The sequence below is a fragment of the Protopterus annectens genome, chromosome 5.part1 (assembly GCF_019279795.1).
Source record: "Protopterus annectens isolate FY-2018-M chromosome 5.part1, PAN1.0, whole genome shotgun sequence".
Lineage (NCBI taxonomy): Eukaryota > Metazoa > Chordata > Ceratodontiformes > Protopteridae > Protopterus > Protopterus annectens.
In genome coordinates this window covers 173,236,993-173,251,227 of record NC_056736.1, presented here as the reverse complement: position 1 = coordinate 173,251,227, position 14,235 = coordinate 173,236,993, and positions in this window count along the sequence as shown.

Here is a 14,235-nt window from a genome sequence, read left to right as displayed (position 1 = left end):
ATAATTTTAAAACCATACTACATACAAGGCATCAGAATATTTTACCTTGAAGCATACATAATAACAAACAGAATTGTATTGATGTTTCACCTGTGTCAATGAGTATTTGTTAGACCTGTAAGGTGATAACTTCATTTATTAAAGGCTCAAGCCACACCTACTGGGAGTTAAAGGTACACACTCAAAAAAAAGCTGTAGTGGAAGGAATGGATTAAGGTACACAGATAACAGGACTTAACACACATGCCACTGCTCAAGTCTGAGTTGGAGTTGGTCAAACAACAATCTATAGCTGATGACATCAGCAGTGTCTGAGGACAAGAATGTTATAATAACAAAAAGGAACCCTGCAATGTCAGACACCAGCTTACACCACTCCCCTCAAGTTGGCTTCATTGAAAATAGAACCCCTACCATTTTAAGGTACAGATACTACAAACCACAAGACTTAGCATGCAGGTCAGTCTGAGTTGGAGGGTGTCAAATAAAATTTTATAGCTGATTAAATCAGCAGTGTCTGAGAGGAGAATATGGTAACAACAACTCTGCAATGTCAGGCACCAGCTTAAACAACACCCCTCAAGTAGAGAATAAACCCCCAAACTATTTAAGTTCAGATACTGCAAACCACAAGACTTAACACACACATCACTGCTCAAGTCTGAGTTGGCATGTGTCAAACAACATTTTATAGCTGATGACATCAGCAGTGTCTGGGGAGGAGAATATAGTAATAATGAAAAAGGTAATCTGCAGCATCCAACACCAGCTTACACCCCACGTAGGCTGCCTTGAGAATAGAGCCCTTACCCATCAAAGGCACAGATGCTACAGACCACAAGACTTTACACACATGCCGCTACTCACGTGTGTGTTGAAGTGTGTCTAACAACACTTTATAGCTAATGACATCAGCAGTGATTGGGGAGGAGAATATGGTAATAAAAAGGAACTCTGTAACATCAAGCACTAGCTTACACCCCACACCAAGTTGGCTCCAGTGAGAACAGAACCTATATCTACCTTAGTACACCGACTATAGAACACAGGACTTAATATAGATACCATGACACAACTTAGACATGATTGCAGATGAACTTATAGTAGATGATGTCAGCAGGCCATGTGGGAGACAAGAGGTTGGGAGTCCTGCATGAAATGGATGTATAGGTATCAAAATACTAGCCATCTATGCCATTGGAGAAGCAACCATAGGGTACACACTTATGCTCTTCTGTTGAGACAGGACACACACACACACAACCAGTTGTCTGCAGTGAGAACATAATCCCTACCTCTCTATATACACCATCTACAGAACACAGGACTTAATGCACACACCACAGCACACGTCTGGTATACGCCTGACTGCAGATGAACTTATAGTAAATGACATCAGCAGGCCATGTGGGAGACAACAGTTTTTGAGGCCTGCATAGGCACATAGCTCCACAGGTTCATATAAGGCTAATAGCCTATTAGCACTAGGATCTGTAGAAGCCTAGCTGTGTAAAAACACAAGTACCTTACTGAGCATAGTTGGATAGTTGTTTTTAGCAGATCATGGTTGTGAGCATCAGGTGGCCCTGTCCATGAGGGACATAGGTACCAGCTTAAAGGTGACTGTACAATCACCCAACCAGTAGTCAAGGTAGCCATTGAACAGGGTCATTGAGGAGTACAACTTCACATGCAGTGAGAGCCTATTCCAACCTCTGGGGTGGCACCTACATCCCTCATCGATAGGCCCAGTTGGTGCTGCTCATAAAATTGCTCTGCTAATAATGACCATCTACATATGATTAATAAGTGTACTTGTGTTTTTACACAGCTAGGTTTCTATCGCCTCATGTATAGTGATAACTATGCACTCCTACAACTTACCAATACAATATGTGGGAGATGCAAGTATGCAATGAATCTAGAATAAATGTTCTCTCTCTGGTAACAACAAACAAACCAGATATCAAACAGATTGTCAGCACACACACTTGACCCCCTCAACAAATCAAATGAAGAATACATAAACTCACATATGCAGAGGTACTCATTAGAAGCTTACCAAAAGAGCAAAGACCTCACAAATGTAAACCTTCTGCACACATTACAGTCCTGACAGAACTCACTACACATAAAAACAAACATATCATTGTCTCATCCATTAAACAAAACCCTTAAGGCAAAAGTCCTCAAAACCAATTTCTTAGTCATAGGCACATGTATAGTAAGGCACACAGATGTCCCCCTCACCAGGTTGTACATGGAGAATGTCACTGTCAGCTGCCTGTCAGGTGCCAGGATCTGCAAGGTCACACATGCACTCAAATCTCCCAACAACAAAGTACAGTTGTTTAACATCTTTTAATAACAGTAGATGTCCTTGTCTTTACTCCTGCAGTAGTCTAACATATGTTCCCTGCCATGGAAGGCTGACATCTGGCCAGTGTACCAAAGACACACATTTCTTTAACAGTATGGCAAACCTCATCCAAATGCTGCTTGTGTAGCGTAAGGCCTAAAGTTGATGTTCAGGCCTACCAGAAACATAAATAAGAGCCCCCACCAGTCCAGACAGCAGCCCAATGGACCGAGGAGGTAATCTGTACATCGAGTAAGGCAAAGGACTAGGGGGATGGAGAGAGGGAGCAAATACTGCTGCAGTGAAGGCAAAGACATCTACTATTGTGGTAGGATTTTACACAACTGTATTATGTCCTTACATTCACTGTTGCAGCATTCTAACATATGGGAGACTGCCAAAGCTCAAGAGGAAATTTTGAAGGGGAAGGAGCAGAAGAGTTCCCTAAAAAGGCCTGAAGACTGGCACTAGCAAAACCAGTCCTAGGTGTATAGATAACACCCAACCTGTAGTGCTTGGTAAAGGTATGCAAACAACTTCAGGTAGCTGCTTCAAGAATCAAATTAACATCTGGGCCTTTGATAAAAGCACCAGAAGAAGCCACAGCTAGTAGAATGACCATTATGTGATGAAGGAAGGCTCTTGCCATGAAAAGTGTAACAAACAGAAATAGCCTTAGAAATCCAAGAGCAAATAGTTTGCTTGGATACAGTAAAAGACCCAAAGATCTTGGATGAAAAGAAAAAAAAAGAAGAAATGATCAGATTTTCTATTAGCCTTGGTATTATCCAAATAAACCCTGAATTGCATATGCATGTCCAAGGTATGCAGCACCATCTCACTGTCAGCTTGCTGAGAGGGGAAAAGTGAGGTAGATTAAAAGACTGGCTAAGTGATAGCTCATTAACTACCTTAGGCATAAAAGAAGGGCTAGTGTGAAAGGACACTCTACTCATGAAAGAGAAAAAAAGGATGAGAACCCATAAGAGCCTGCAAATCAGACACTCATCTGGCATAAGGAACAGCTAACAAAAGAACAGTCTTCAAAGAACAATTTTTCAAGGAAGCTGAAGCAGCAGGCTCAAATGGAGCCTGAGTCAACTTCTCCAAAACAAAATTAAAATCCCAGGTAGGAGGACAAAGCTTCCTGATAGGTGTAATATTAAGGATGTCTTTAAGAAATTGTTTTACCTCAAATCTAGAAGCTAAAAAAGGACAAAAAGCAGACAAGTAGGTATAGCTGATAAGTAGGTTTTAATAGAAGAACAGGCAAAACCAGCATTGAGTAACTCACACAAATAAGAGAGAACCCAAGAAACATCCACAGTAAGTGGGTCTAGGTTATGAAACAGACACCAAATAGAAAACCTCTTCTATTTTGATAAGTAGGATCTCCTATTAATACATTTACTGATGTCCTGCAGGATTTGCAGAATGTCCAAAGGCAAACAGTGTCCATGAGAAATCAAAATCCTATCATCCACAGAGTCAGATGAAGCATGGACAGGTGGGGATGGATGAGCGATCCCTTGTCTTGTGTGATTAGATCTACACTGTGAGGTAACTATTGATGATTGACCCTGGCTAGATGCAGAAGTAGAGGGAACCAGGGCTGTCACAGCCAAAAGACAGTCAGCAACAACATTTTGGGAGCATCCTGTTGAATCTGGACCAGGACGTTTGGAATGAGAAGAAGGAGAGAGAATGCATAAAGAAACATCCCCTTCCAAGAAAATGAGAGGGCATCCACCTTTCATACCAGAGGACCTGGGACTCTGGCACACAATGGAGGAAGTTGTCTGTTCAGGGAGAAGGCAACAAGATCAACTTGAGGAGTACCCCACTGGTGGATAATGTCCAGAAACACATCCCTGTGAAGCACCCATTTGTGGGAGTGAGTTATGGACCTGCTCAGAGTATCTGTCACAATGTTCTGACTGGAAGAGATATAAACTGCCTGAAGAGGCACTTGATACTTGACAACAATATCCCATACCAGTAATTCCAAGCGGCAAAGATTATATCCTATCCCTCCCTGTTTGTTTATATACCACATCACTGTGGTGTTGTATATGAACACCTTGAGAGGCCCTGGAGAGAAGAGAGGATGAAAGGCCTGAAGAGCCACCTACTATGCAACCAACACACACAAACCCACATATGCAGAGGTCCTCTCTGAAAACCAATCCAACCAATGGAGGCCTCCCAATCACAAGCACACCACACATAGCTCACTTGCAGATAAACACAGTGTATATTAAAACTCACATGGCAGTGTCTGACCAAGTAAGCACCTAAGGCTTAACATTAAATAAAATATACTAATCATAGGTGACTTTATTGTAAGACACACTGATGTGTCACTCACCAAGATGGATAAGGAGAAGAGGATTGCACTCATGTCTCTCAGTATCAGGTACTGTTATGACCGTGTACATGTTGGTGTGAATGACTTGAGACATACCTCTCTGGAGTATATGAAGAGAGACATGATAGAGCTCTCTAATTATGTGTTTTACCTGTCACCACTAGGTTTTCAGTTTCTGGCAAAGGGTCTTGTCTCCCCCATTGTGCCTGTTGTAGGCAATGTCACCAGTACAACATTTTCAAGAAAATGAGTTCCTCAAAAGCCAACATCAGGGTCATGCTGCTAAACACTAGGAGTCTTAACCTAAAGTTGCACTACTTGGAAGCTGCCTTTACCTTGGAAAATGCCGACATCTGGGCTGTCACAGAAACCTGGTTCAAGGCTGTAGAGAGCCCACTGGCCACCTGGGGATTAAGATATAGGTCATTAGATGGGTAGCCAACTGGCTCACCCACAGAATGCATACAGTCATAGTTGAGGATTCCACCTCTACCAGCAGACCTGTTACCAGTGGTGTCCCAAGAGGGTCTGTGCTTGGCTCCCTACTGTTTGGAATGTATTCCTCAGAAAATCAGGAGATAAAGATGGCCTGTGACTCAATAACTTTACTGATGATGACAAACTAGGGGCAATCATTGAATTCCCAAACAATGTCAACATAATCCTTATTGTGCTTACTTGCATAAATGATTGTTACCAAAGCTACAGACTTAAAATGCACCCAAATTAATGGACTATTACCCCATTTGGTAAAGGAGAAGTCTGTGCTACTTACACTATTAATAATACCCCCCTTTGTTCTAAACCAATAGTGAGAGATTTGGAAATGCAGGTTGTTGGAAACCTAACCTTTGATCATCAAGTTTCCACAGTGGCAATGAACACCCTTTACAGTGTATACCTCATAAGTGAGGACATAGCATCCAAAAATAAAGATATTATCACTCCACTGTACTCATCCCCCATCAGACAAGTAATTGAGTACAATGCTCCCTTTTGAATGTACATTACCAGACACCTGCAGCAGTTGGAGACCTCAGAGGTTTCTCACTAAGAAAATCCAGAGTCTCCAAAACATGACCTACATGGACCTACATGGAAAGACTGAAACCCTGTGAATGTACGCTGTATCCTACAGGCTGCCAAGAGGTGACTTATGGCTGGCCTACAGAGCTGCCTCAAACTCTGCCTTTAAGGAAATACTGCACCTCCACAAATCACATGGGACAAGAGTCACTCACTCTAGAGACCTTACCCTAGCCTGTGACATCAGCAGAACATGCTGGAGAAACAAGGTATGTCTACCACAGATTGCCACTCCTATAAAACAAGCTCCCAGTTCACATGTAACTGAACTCCTCAATGACCCTATTTAAGGGTAACTGGGAAAATTGCATGGGAAATTATACATTTACCCCAGGGTTTCATCTATGTCACTCTAAGACATTGTCAGCCAGTGCTGCTCATGCCTTTGCAAATATGGACTACATATCTTGGTCTATAGGAGAACAATGTTCCAAACTGGGTAGACTAGACAAGAGCATAGGGCCATTAGTGTAGTAACCTCCTATGAACCTATGATCCTAGGACCATTACGGTAGTAGCCTCGCATGAACCTATGAAGCTATGAACCTATGCAGGCCTGTCAACATCCTGTCACACACATGGGCTGCTGATGTAATGAACTGCAAGTTCAGCTGCAGTATTGCAGGAATCAGACTTGTGCCATGGCATTTGCATGAAGCACTGTGTTCTGTAGTTTGTGTACTTAGATAGGTAGGGGTTCTATTGTCAACTGTGTGTGTTCATGCTTGACATTACAAAGAGCCTTTTACCACAACATGTGTAACACTGTTTTTACCATATTCTCACTAGACACTACTGATGTCATCAGCTATTTCAGATGTCTGGATATATAGTCATCCTACCAGGACATGGTCAGACACTGCCATAGAGGCCAATCAGACATCACCTCATCATATATCAGAAGGATGATAGTGACATGGATTTTACTTTATCCACATACACCGTGGCATGATTTGTAGGCCCTATGTTATCTTCCTGAGAAACTCCAGTGGTCTTTCTAGCTACTGCATGTGTCTGTAGTTACATGCAAAAGAGAGCATTATACTGTAATACTGTTCTGATGAGGTTTGACTACAGTGCTGTCATACAATCCTGAGATCTGAATATGATGATGTGAGTTATGATGTGCACCATACATTTGTCCTGGAAGATCATTAAAGAGACAAGTTGTTAAGTAATGATATAAGCAGTTTCTGACATCAATGCCCTTACAAAAGCATTCACTATACCATTGTGAAAGTCAGATGCTACCATCTAAATTTCAAAGGCCAATATAAGTCAAAAGTACAATGAGGAGTTAAACAACAGAAATACAGATATACCAAACACTAAGTCAGCTATGCACCCTGACCATCAGACTTAGTTTTTGCATCCCTGATTAAAGACATAGAAAACAGGGATAATGCATAGTTATCATCACTTATAAAAGGTGTTGTGTGGGTTGGGGGTGTTCAGGAAGCCTAGGCTGCTGACACTGAAGATCAATGTGTGTGTGTGAAGAGGAAGGAGAAAAAAACATACATTGGAATAAAACAACAAATGGCCAATGAGACAAACTGGATCCAGGAACGCCAAAACACTCAACCAGCAGAAAATGATTTATTGTATTCTTTAAGTGCGCTCTATTACATACACTTTTCGTCAAAGTAACAACTCCTACTTCTTCAGAAGACATACAAACGTATTAAACACTTGGCAGTTAGTGAAGAGAAGTTTTTAAATGTATCACATGTCAGCCAAGTTATTATTCAATTAAAAATATATATATGATTGTTAATTAAGTAACAGAGTTTTTTTAAATGGCAGGGTTTTTTTAAAAACACATACACACTCTAAAGGCTCTTTACTCGCAGCTATAATGCTAAATGCGAGCAACAGATATAAGCCTCGTAAAACCATGGGGAGAGCCAATCCCAATCTAGTTGTTGCGATGATGAACAACAGTAATTATAAAAAATGTCTCTTAGAAATAAAATAAGATGAAATATAATAAAATAAAATCAAGTAATGAACAAGTTCGAAATGACAAGTTTAAAACAGTGATGTAGCTCTAAGTGTAGTGTAAACTAGTAGGCTATACCAACTTGTTTGTTAGGTGTGTACTACAACCAAAAAATTACCTAAAAATGTAAGCAATACTTCGATTTAATCGAAGACAAATATATAAAAAACATGATTACCATCAATGGCATAGACAACATTAGGTCACTCAATACAATTGCCAAAGACCTATATAATGAATACTAATATATATATATATTAAAAATTAGCATATTTATAGGCTTTCTTATTGGATGCAAAATAGAAAATAGAAGACCGGGAAGGTTACCTAATTAAAAGGTCTTCCATACAAGAAATATATGTATTATATTGTGAAAAGACTATATGGAAGTGGAAGAGGTTTTTTTAACACTAGTCTAAAAAATTAATTGATTTCATTATTATTTGATATTTAAATTTGCTCTCATGGAGTTATATTTATAAATGAAAGTCCATATGAAAAAGGGCCCTTATGTTAGAAAGGCTATTTATATAACTACAATGTGAATAGCTATAATATATTAAATTAAATTTCATCTCTCAAGGTTCTTTAATCTAAGGATGCATTTGACAGAAGTCATCTCATTAATACCTGGGTATTGGCTGGCGTTAGTTCTAAGTTGCCAAATAAGTTCTTTCCTTTCTAATTTAAGAGACTCTGGTCCCCCTCTATCATCCTTCTTTATTTGGTCAATGACACGGAACCGGAACTCGTGTCCTTGGTTCTCGCTATGGTGCCTAGCTAAAGCGTTGTCAAGTTTATTTTTATTTATACAATAAATGTGCTCATAAATCCTTTCGGTAAGTTTCCTATCGGTCTTACCGATATAAAATGCCAAACAATGTGCGCATTTAGCCAGGTAAACTACTTGTTTGCTTTGGCAATTGTACTTAGCTTTTGATTTATATGTGGTGTTCCTTATTGAGAATTTATTGCCTTCATCTATGTATTTGCAATAAGTGCACATATTGCACTTATGCATTCCAGATTTGCTGGTAAAAACTAATCTGCTGGTTTCTAGGATCCCTTTTAAATTAGGTGCCCATCTAAAAGTTATTTTTGGTTTACTTGGGATCAAAGATCTGAATTGACTGTCATTAGTCAATAATTCCCAATTTTTCATCACAATATTGCTGATTGTATAGGCATCCATGCTAAAAGTAAAAATAAAACTGCATTGAAAACTGGGTTGATTATCGTGAATAGTATGCTGTCCATCAACTCTACTTCCAATTATATTGTGGTTTGTATTAAGTAAAGGGACGAATACACCTGTCTCCCTTTTAAATTTGACTTCCTCCACAATGTCTTGTATGAATCGTGATGGGTACCCTCTTTGGAGAAAAAAAATGGTCAAGATGGAGCACTCTTCTAGAAATTCGTCTTCCCTAGAGGTCATTCTGGCTGCTCTCACCAGTTGGCCCTTAATTACTGACTTTTTCTGGTGGTTAGGATGGCAGCTGGTGAAGTGCAAGAACGTGTTCGAGTATGTTTCCTTCAGATAAATTTTGGAAACATATTTATTGTTGAGATAGTCCTTTTTTAATTCGACATCTAAATACTCAATCATGTTCTTGTTATATTTATGAGTAAATTTCAAGAAGTTTGTACTATTGTTGAAAAGGGTTATTAAACTTTTCAGTTGGTATTCGGTTCCATCAAAAAGGATGAATATATCATCCAGGAACCTGGTGTAAAACTTAATGTTACCTTTAAACTCATTATTAGTTAGTACAAAAGATTTTTCCCAAAAGGCCATCACCAAGTTCGCCAGACTGACCCCACAAGGAGAGCCCATAGCTACCCCAATATCTTGATGGAATCAATTAATTTTTTAGACTAGTGTTAAAAAAACCTCTTCCACTTCCATATAGTCTTTTCACAATATAATACATATATTTCTTGTATGGAAGACCCTTTAATTAGGTAACCTTCCCGGTCTTCTATTTTCTATTTTTCATCCAATAAGAAAGCCTTTAAATATACTAATTTTTAATATATATATATTAGTATTCATTATATAGGTCTTTGGCAATTGTATCGAGTGACCTAATGTTGCCTATGCCATTGATGGTAATAATGTTTTTTATATATTTGTCTTCGATTAAATCGAAGTATTGCTTACATTTTTAGGTAATTTTTTGGTTGTAGTACACACCTAACAAACAAGTTGGTATAGCCTACTAGTTTACACTACACTTAGATCTACATCACTGTTTTAAACTTGTCATTTTGAACTTGTTCATTACTTGATTTTATTTTATTATATTTCATCTTATTTTATTTCTAAGAAACATTTTTTATAATTACTGTTGTTCATCATCGCAACAACTAGATTGAGATTGGCTCACCCCATGGTTTTACGAGGCTTATATTTGTTGCTCGCATTTAGCATTATAGCTGCGAGTAAAGAGCCTTTAGAGTGTGTATGTGTTTTTAAAAAAACCCTGCCATTTAAAAAAACTCTGTTACTTAATTAACAATTATATATATATTTTTAATTGAATAATAACTTGGCTGACATGTGATACATTTAAAAACTTCTCCTCACTAACTGCCAATTATTTAATACGTTTGTATGTCTTCTGAAGAAGTCGGAGTTGTTACTTTGACGAAAAGTGTATGTAATAGAGCGCACTTAAAGGATACAATAAATCATTTTCTGCTGGTTGAGTGTTTTGGCGTTCCTGGATCCATTTTTGTGTTGTCAACGGCTTGTTTCCAGTCTTTCCAATCTCGTTAGCTTGTTTTATGGATCCGCTCCCAAGCAGCTCACCACTTGCTTCCAGCAATAGTGAGAATGAAGGGAATCTCACTATTTTAATTGGGCTACTCACGCAGAGAGTTGAGTCTCTCACTCAACGTATGGATAATATTCTTTTAACACAAAACGAACCAAGGATTACCCCTAGTATTGAAACCAAAGGGTTACCGCAGAGGGCAATTCCGTTACCTCTGACAAATACTAATGTCAACACTAGCACGCATACTCCAACGGAAGAATTAAGACCATTTACAAACGTTCACTTACAATGTGAAGACTCCAGCAGAGTTCCAGAGACTCATAATAGCTGGGTCCACCGAGCGTTCATATTTTTCGATGCACAAGCAGCCACTAATGTGGGGAGAGAACTTGAGGTAAGCAATGACTTATCTTCTAAGCTTAATACCTTCGATGAAAAACTGTGTAAAACACATAAGCTCCAACTTGAAGTAGCTTACTTTCGTGAATGCATAAGACTTAAAATAGTGCCTAAAGGTTTGAGACAGTGGACTTTTCCAACAGGGCTAGTTGATGGCTCACAGTTCCACTTGGCACTGCTATCGTTATTTGATAGGCACGGATTCGAATTGCTTGAATTGTTATGTGATCAATATTCCATTATGGTCAACCTATTGCTTAAAGAACTTGAAGAGTTAGATAAAGAAATTAAGACTGACTCTAGCTTTGACAGATACAAGTTCGAATATGATAGATGCTATAGTAGCATCGATGATTATCTGTCTAAGCTCAATTTCACTAAAATTAAGAAAATAAATAGAGACATAAGGGAATACAATGAGGGGAAAGCTTACCCAAAACCACTGGTTGTACAGAAACAAAAATTAATGAATAACAATATTAATAGTGAACCCAACCATCAGGGCAGGTTCCCAGATAGGAGGCAATCGCCCTTGGTTGACATCATTGATTCTAACGAATGTGAAACACCTGATCAATACCAAGAAGAGAGCTATACTAATAGGCGGAGTGAGAGGATTGCACAACAACAGCAGCACAATAATAACAACCAAAGTAATTTTAATAAATCCACCACTCAAGGGGCCCATAACTATAACAATGTGAGTGGTCCTTCTAATGCCCAAAATTTTCAGAACCGAGCCTCTCGAATGAACACGAAGAACAGCAAACAAGCGAGGAACAAGAGGAAGAAATAGTAACCATTGAGGCAATTGATGCCTATTCTAATGACGGGCACTCATCTTGCCAAATCTTATATAACACTACAAAAGACTTTAAAGTTTATAACTACACTGACTTAACTATTGGTTTGGAAACAGTGGACTTATTATCAAAGGGTTATACGTTTATTCCTTCTACACAGTTTGACATGGCAAATACTCTAATCGATTTGAAACTATTCATAAGGAAATTTAATCTACTTTCCCTTATGGGAAATGACCTAAATATCAAATCAGATTACTACGTATCAAGTGTGTACAACCCGCCAATACATCCATTGTTAATATTGTTCGAAAAAATTACTGAACTTGATTTGAGGAATTTGAAAAATTCTAACATTAATCACCAACATTATAAATCGAACATAACCAGGGAACAAAGGGACATACTAAACCTTTTAAAACAAGCCCCAATAAGAATTATGAAACCTGACAAGGGTGGGGGTCTTGTAATAATGTCCACTTTTGATTATGACAATAGAATATACAACATACTTGAAACTAACACTTACACCAAAGTATCCACCAATGAGATGAATGTAGCCTATATGAGAGTGAGGTCCCTCATCGAGGAATTGTACATTGAGTCTAGAATTGATAGGGACATGTACCATTTTTTAGTGCAGCCTGCTCCTAGAACACCTGTCCTTTTTGGTGTACCCAAAGTACACAAAAATGTGAACGATCCACCTATGAGGGCCCTAGTAGATGGTAGAAATAGCATCACATATACATGTGCTAAAGTGGCAGATAAAATCTTGCAAAAATACATCAAGAAGGAAGGGCAGATATGCAAAGATTCCTGGTCCTTCCTTGAATCCATCAATAATTTAAATTTCCTAGCCGAAAGTTATTTTATCACAGTAGATGTGAAAGATCTTTATTCTTCCATCCCACATGACATCGGCATCGAATGGACAACCCACATGCTAAGGACCCTAGGAGCACCTGACGATGAGGTTAAACTAGTGGGAGAATTAATTGATACTGTTTTATCATATAACTTCATAATGTTTAATAAAGAGATTTTCCATCAAGATATTGGGGTAGCTATGGGCTCTCCTTGTGGGGCCAGTCTGGCGAACTTGGTGATGGCCTTTTGGGAAAAATCTTTTGTACTAACTAATAATGAGTTTAAAGGTAACATTAAGTTTTACACCAGGTTCCTGGATGATATATTCATCCTTTTTGATGGAACCGAATACCAACTGAAAAGTTTAATAACCCTTTGCAACAATAGTACAAACTTCCTGAAATTTACTCATAAATATAACAAGAACATGATTGAGTATTTAGATGTCGAATTAAGAAAGGACTATCTCAACAATAAATATGTTTCCAAAATTTATCGGAAGGAAACATACTCAAACACGTTCTTGCACTTCACCAGCTGCCATCCTAACCACCAGAAAAAGTCAGTAATTAAGGGCCAACTGGTGAGAGCAGCCAGAATGACCTCTAGGGAAGACGAATTTCTAGAAGAGTGCTCCATCTTGACCATTTTTTTTCTCCAAAGAGGGTACCCATCACGATTCATCCAAGACATTGTGGAGGAAGTCAAATTTAAAAGGGAGACAGGTGTATTCGTCCCTTTACTTAATACAAACCACAATATAATTGGAAGTAGAGTTGATGGACAGCATACTATTCACGATAATCAACCCAGTTTTCAATGCAGTTTTATTTTTACTTTTAGCATGGATGCCTATACAATCAGCAATATTGTGACGAAAAATTGGGAATTATTGACTAATGACAGCCAGTTCAGATCTTTGATCCCGAGTAAACCAAAAATAACTTTTAGATGGGCACCTAATTTAAAAGGGATCCTAGAAACCAACAGATTAGTTTTTACCAGCAAAGCTGGAATGCATAAGTGCAATATGTGCACTTATTGCAAATACATAGATGAAGGCAATAAATTCTCAATAAGGAACACCACATATAAATCAAAAGCTAAGTACAATTGCCAAAGCAAACAAGTAGTTTACCTGGCTAAATGCGCACATTGTTTGGCATTTTATATCGGTAAGACCGATAGGAGACTTACCGAAAGGATTTATGAGCACATTTATTGTATAAATAAAAACAAACTTGACAACGCTTTAGCTAGGCACCATAGCGAGAACCAAGGACACGAGTTCTGGTTCCATGTCATTGACCAAATAAAGAAGGATGATAGAGGGGGACCAGAGTCTCTTAAATTAGAAAGGAAAGAACTTATTTGGCAACTTAGAACTAACGCCAGTCAATACCCAGGTATTAATGAGATGACTTCTATCAAATGCATCCTTAGATTAAAGAACCTTGAGAGATGAAATTTAATTTAATATATTATAGCTATTCACATTATAGTTATATAAACAGCCTTTCTAACATAAGGGCCCTTTTTCATATGGACTTTCATTTATAAATATA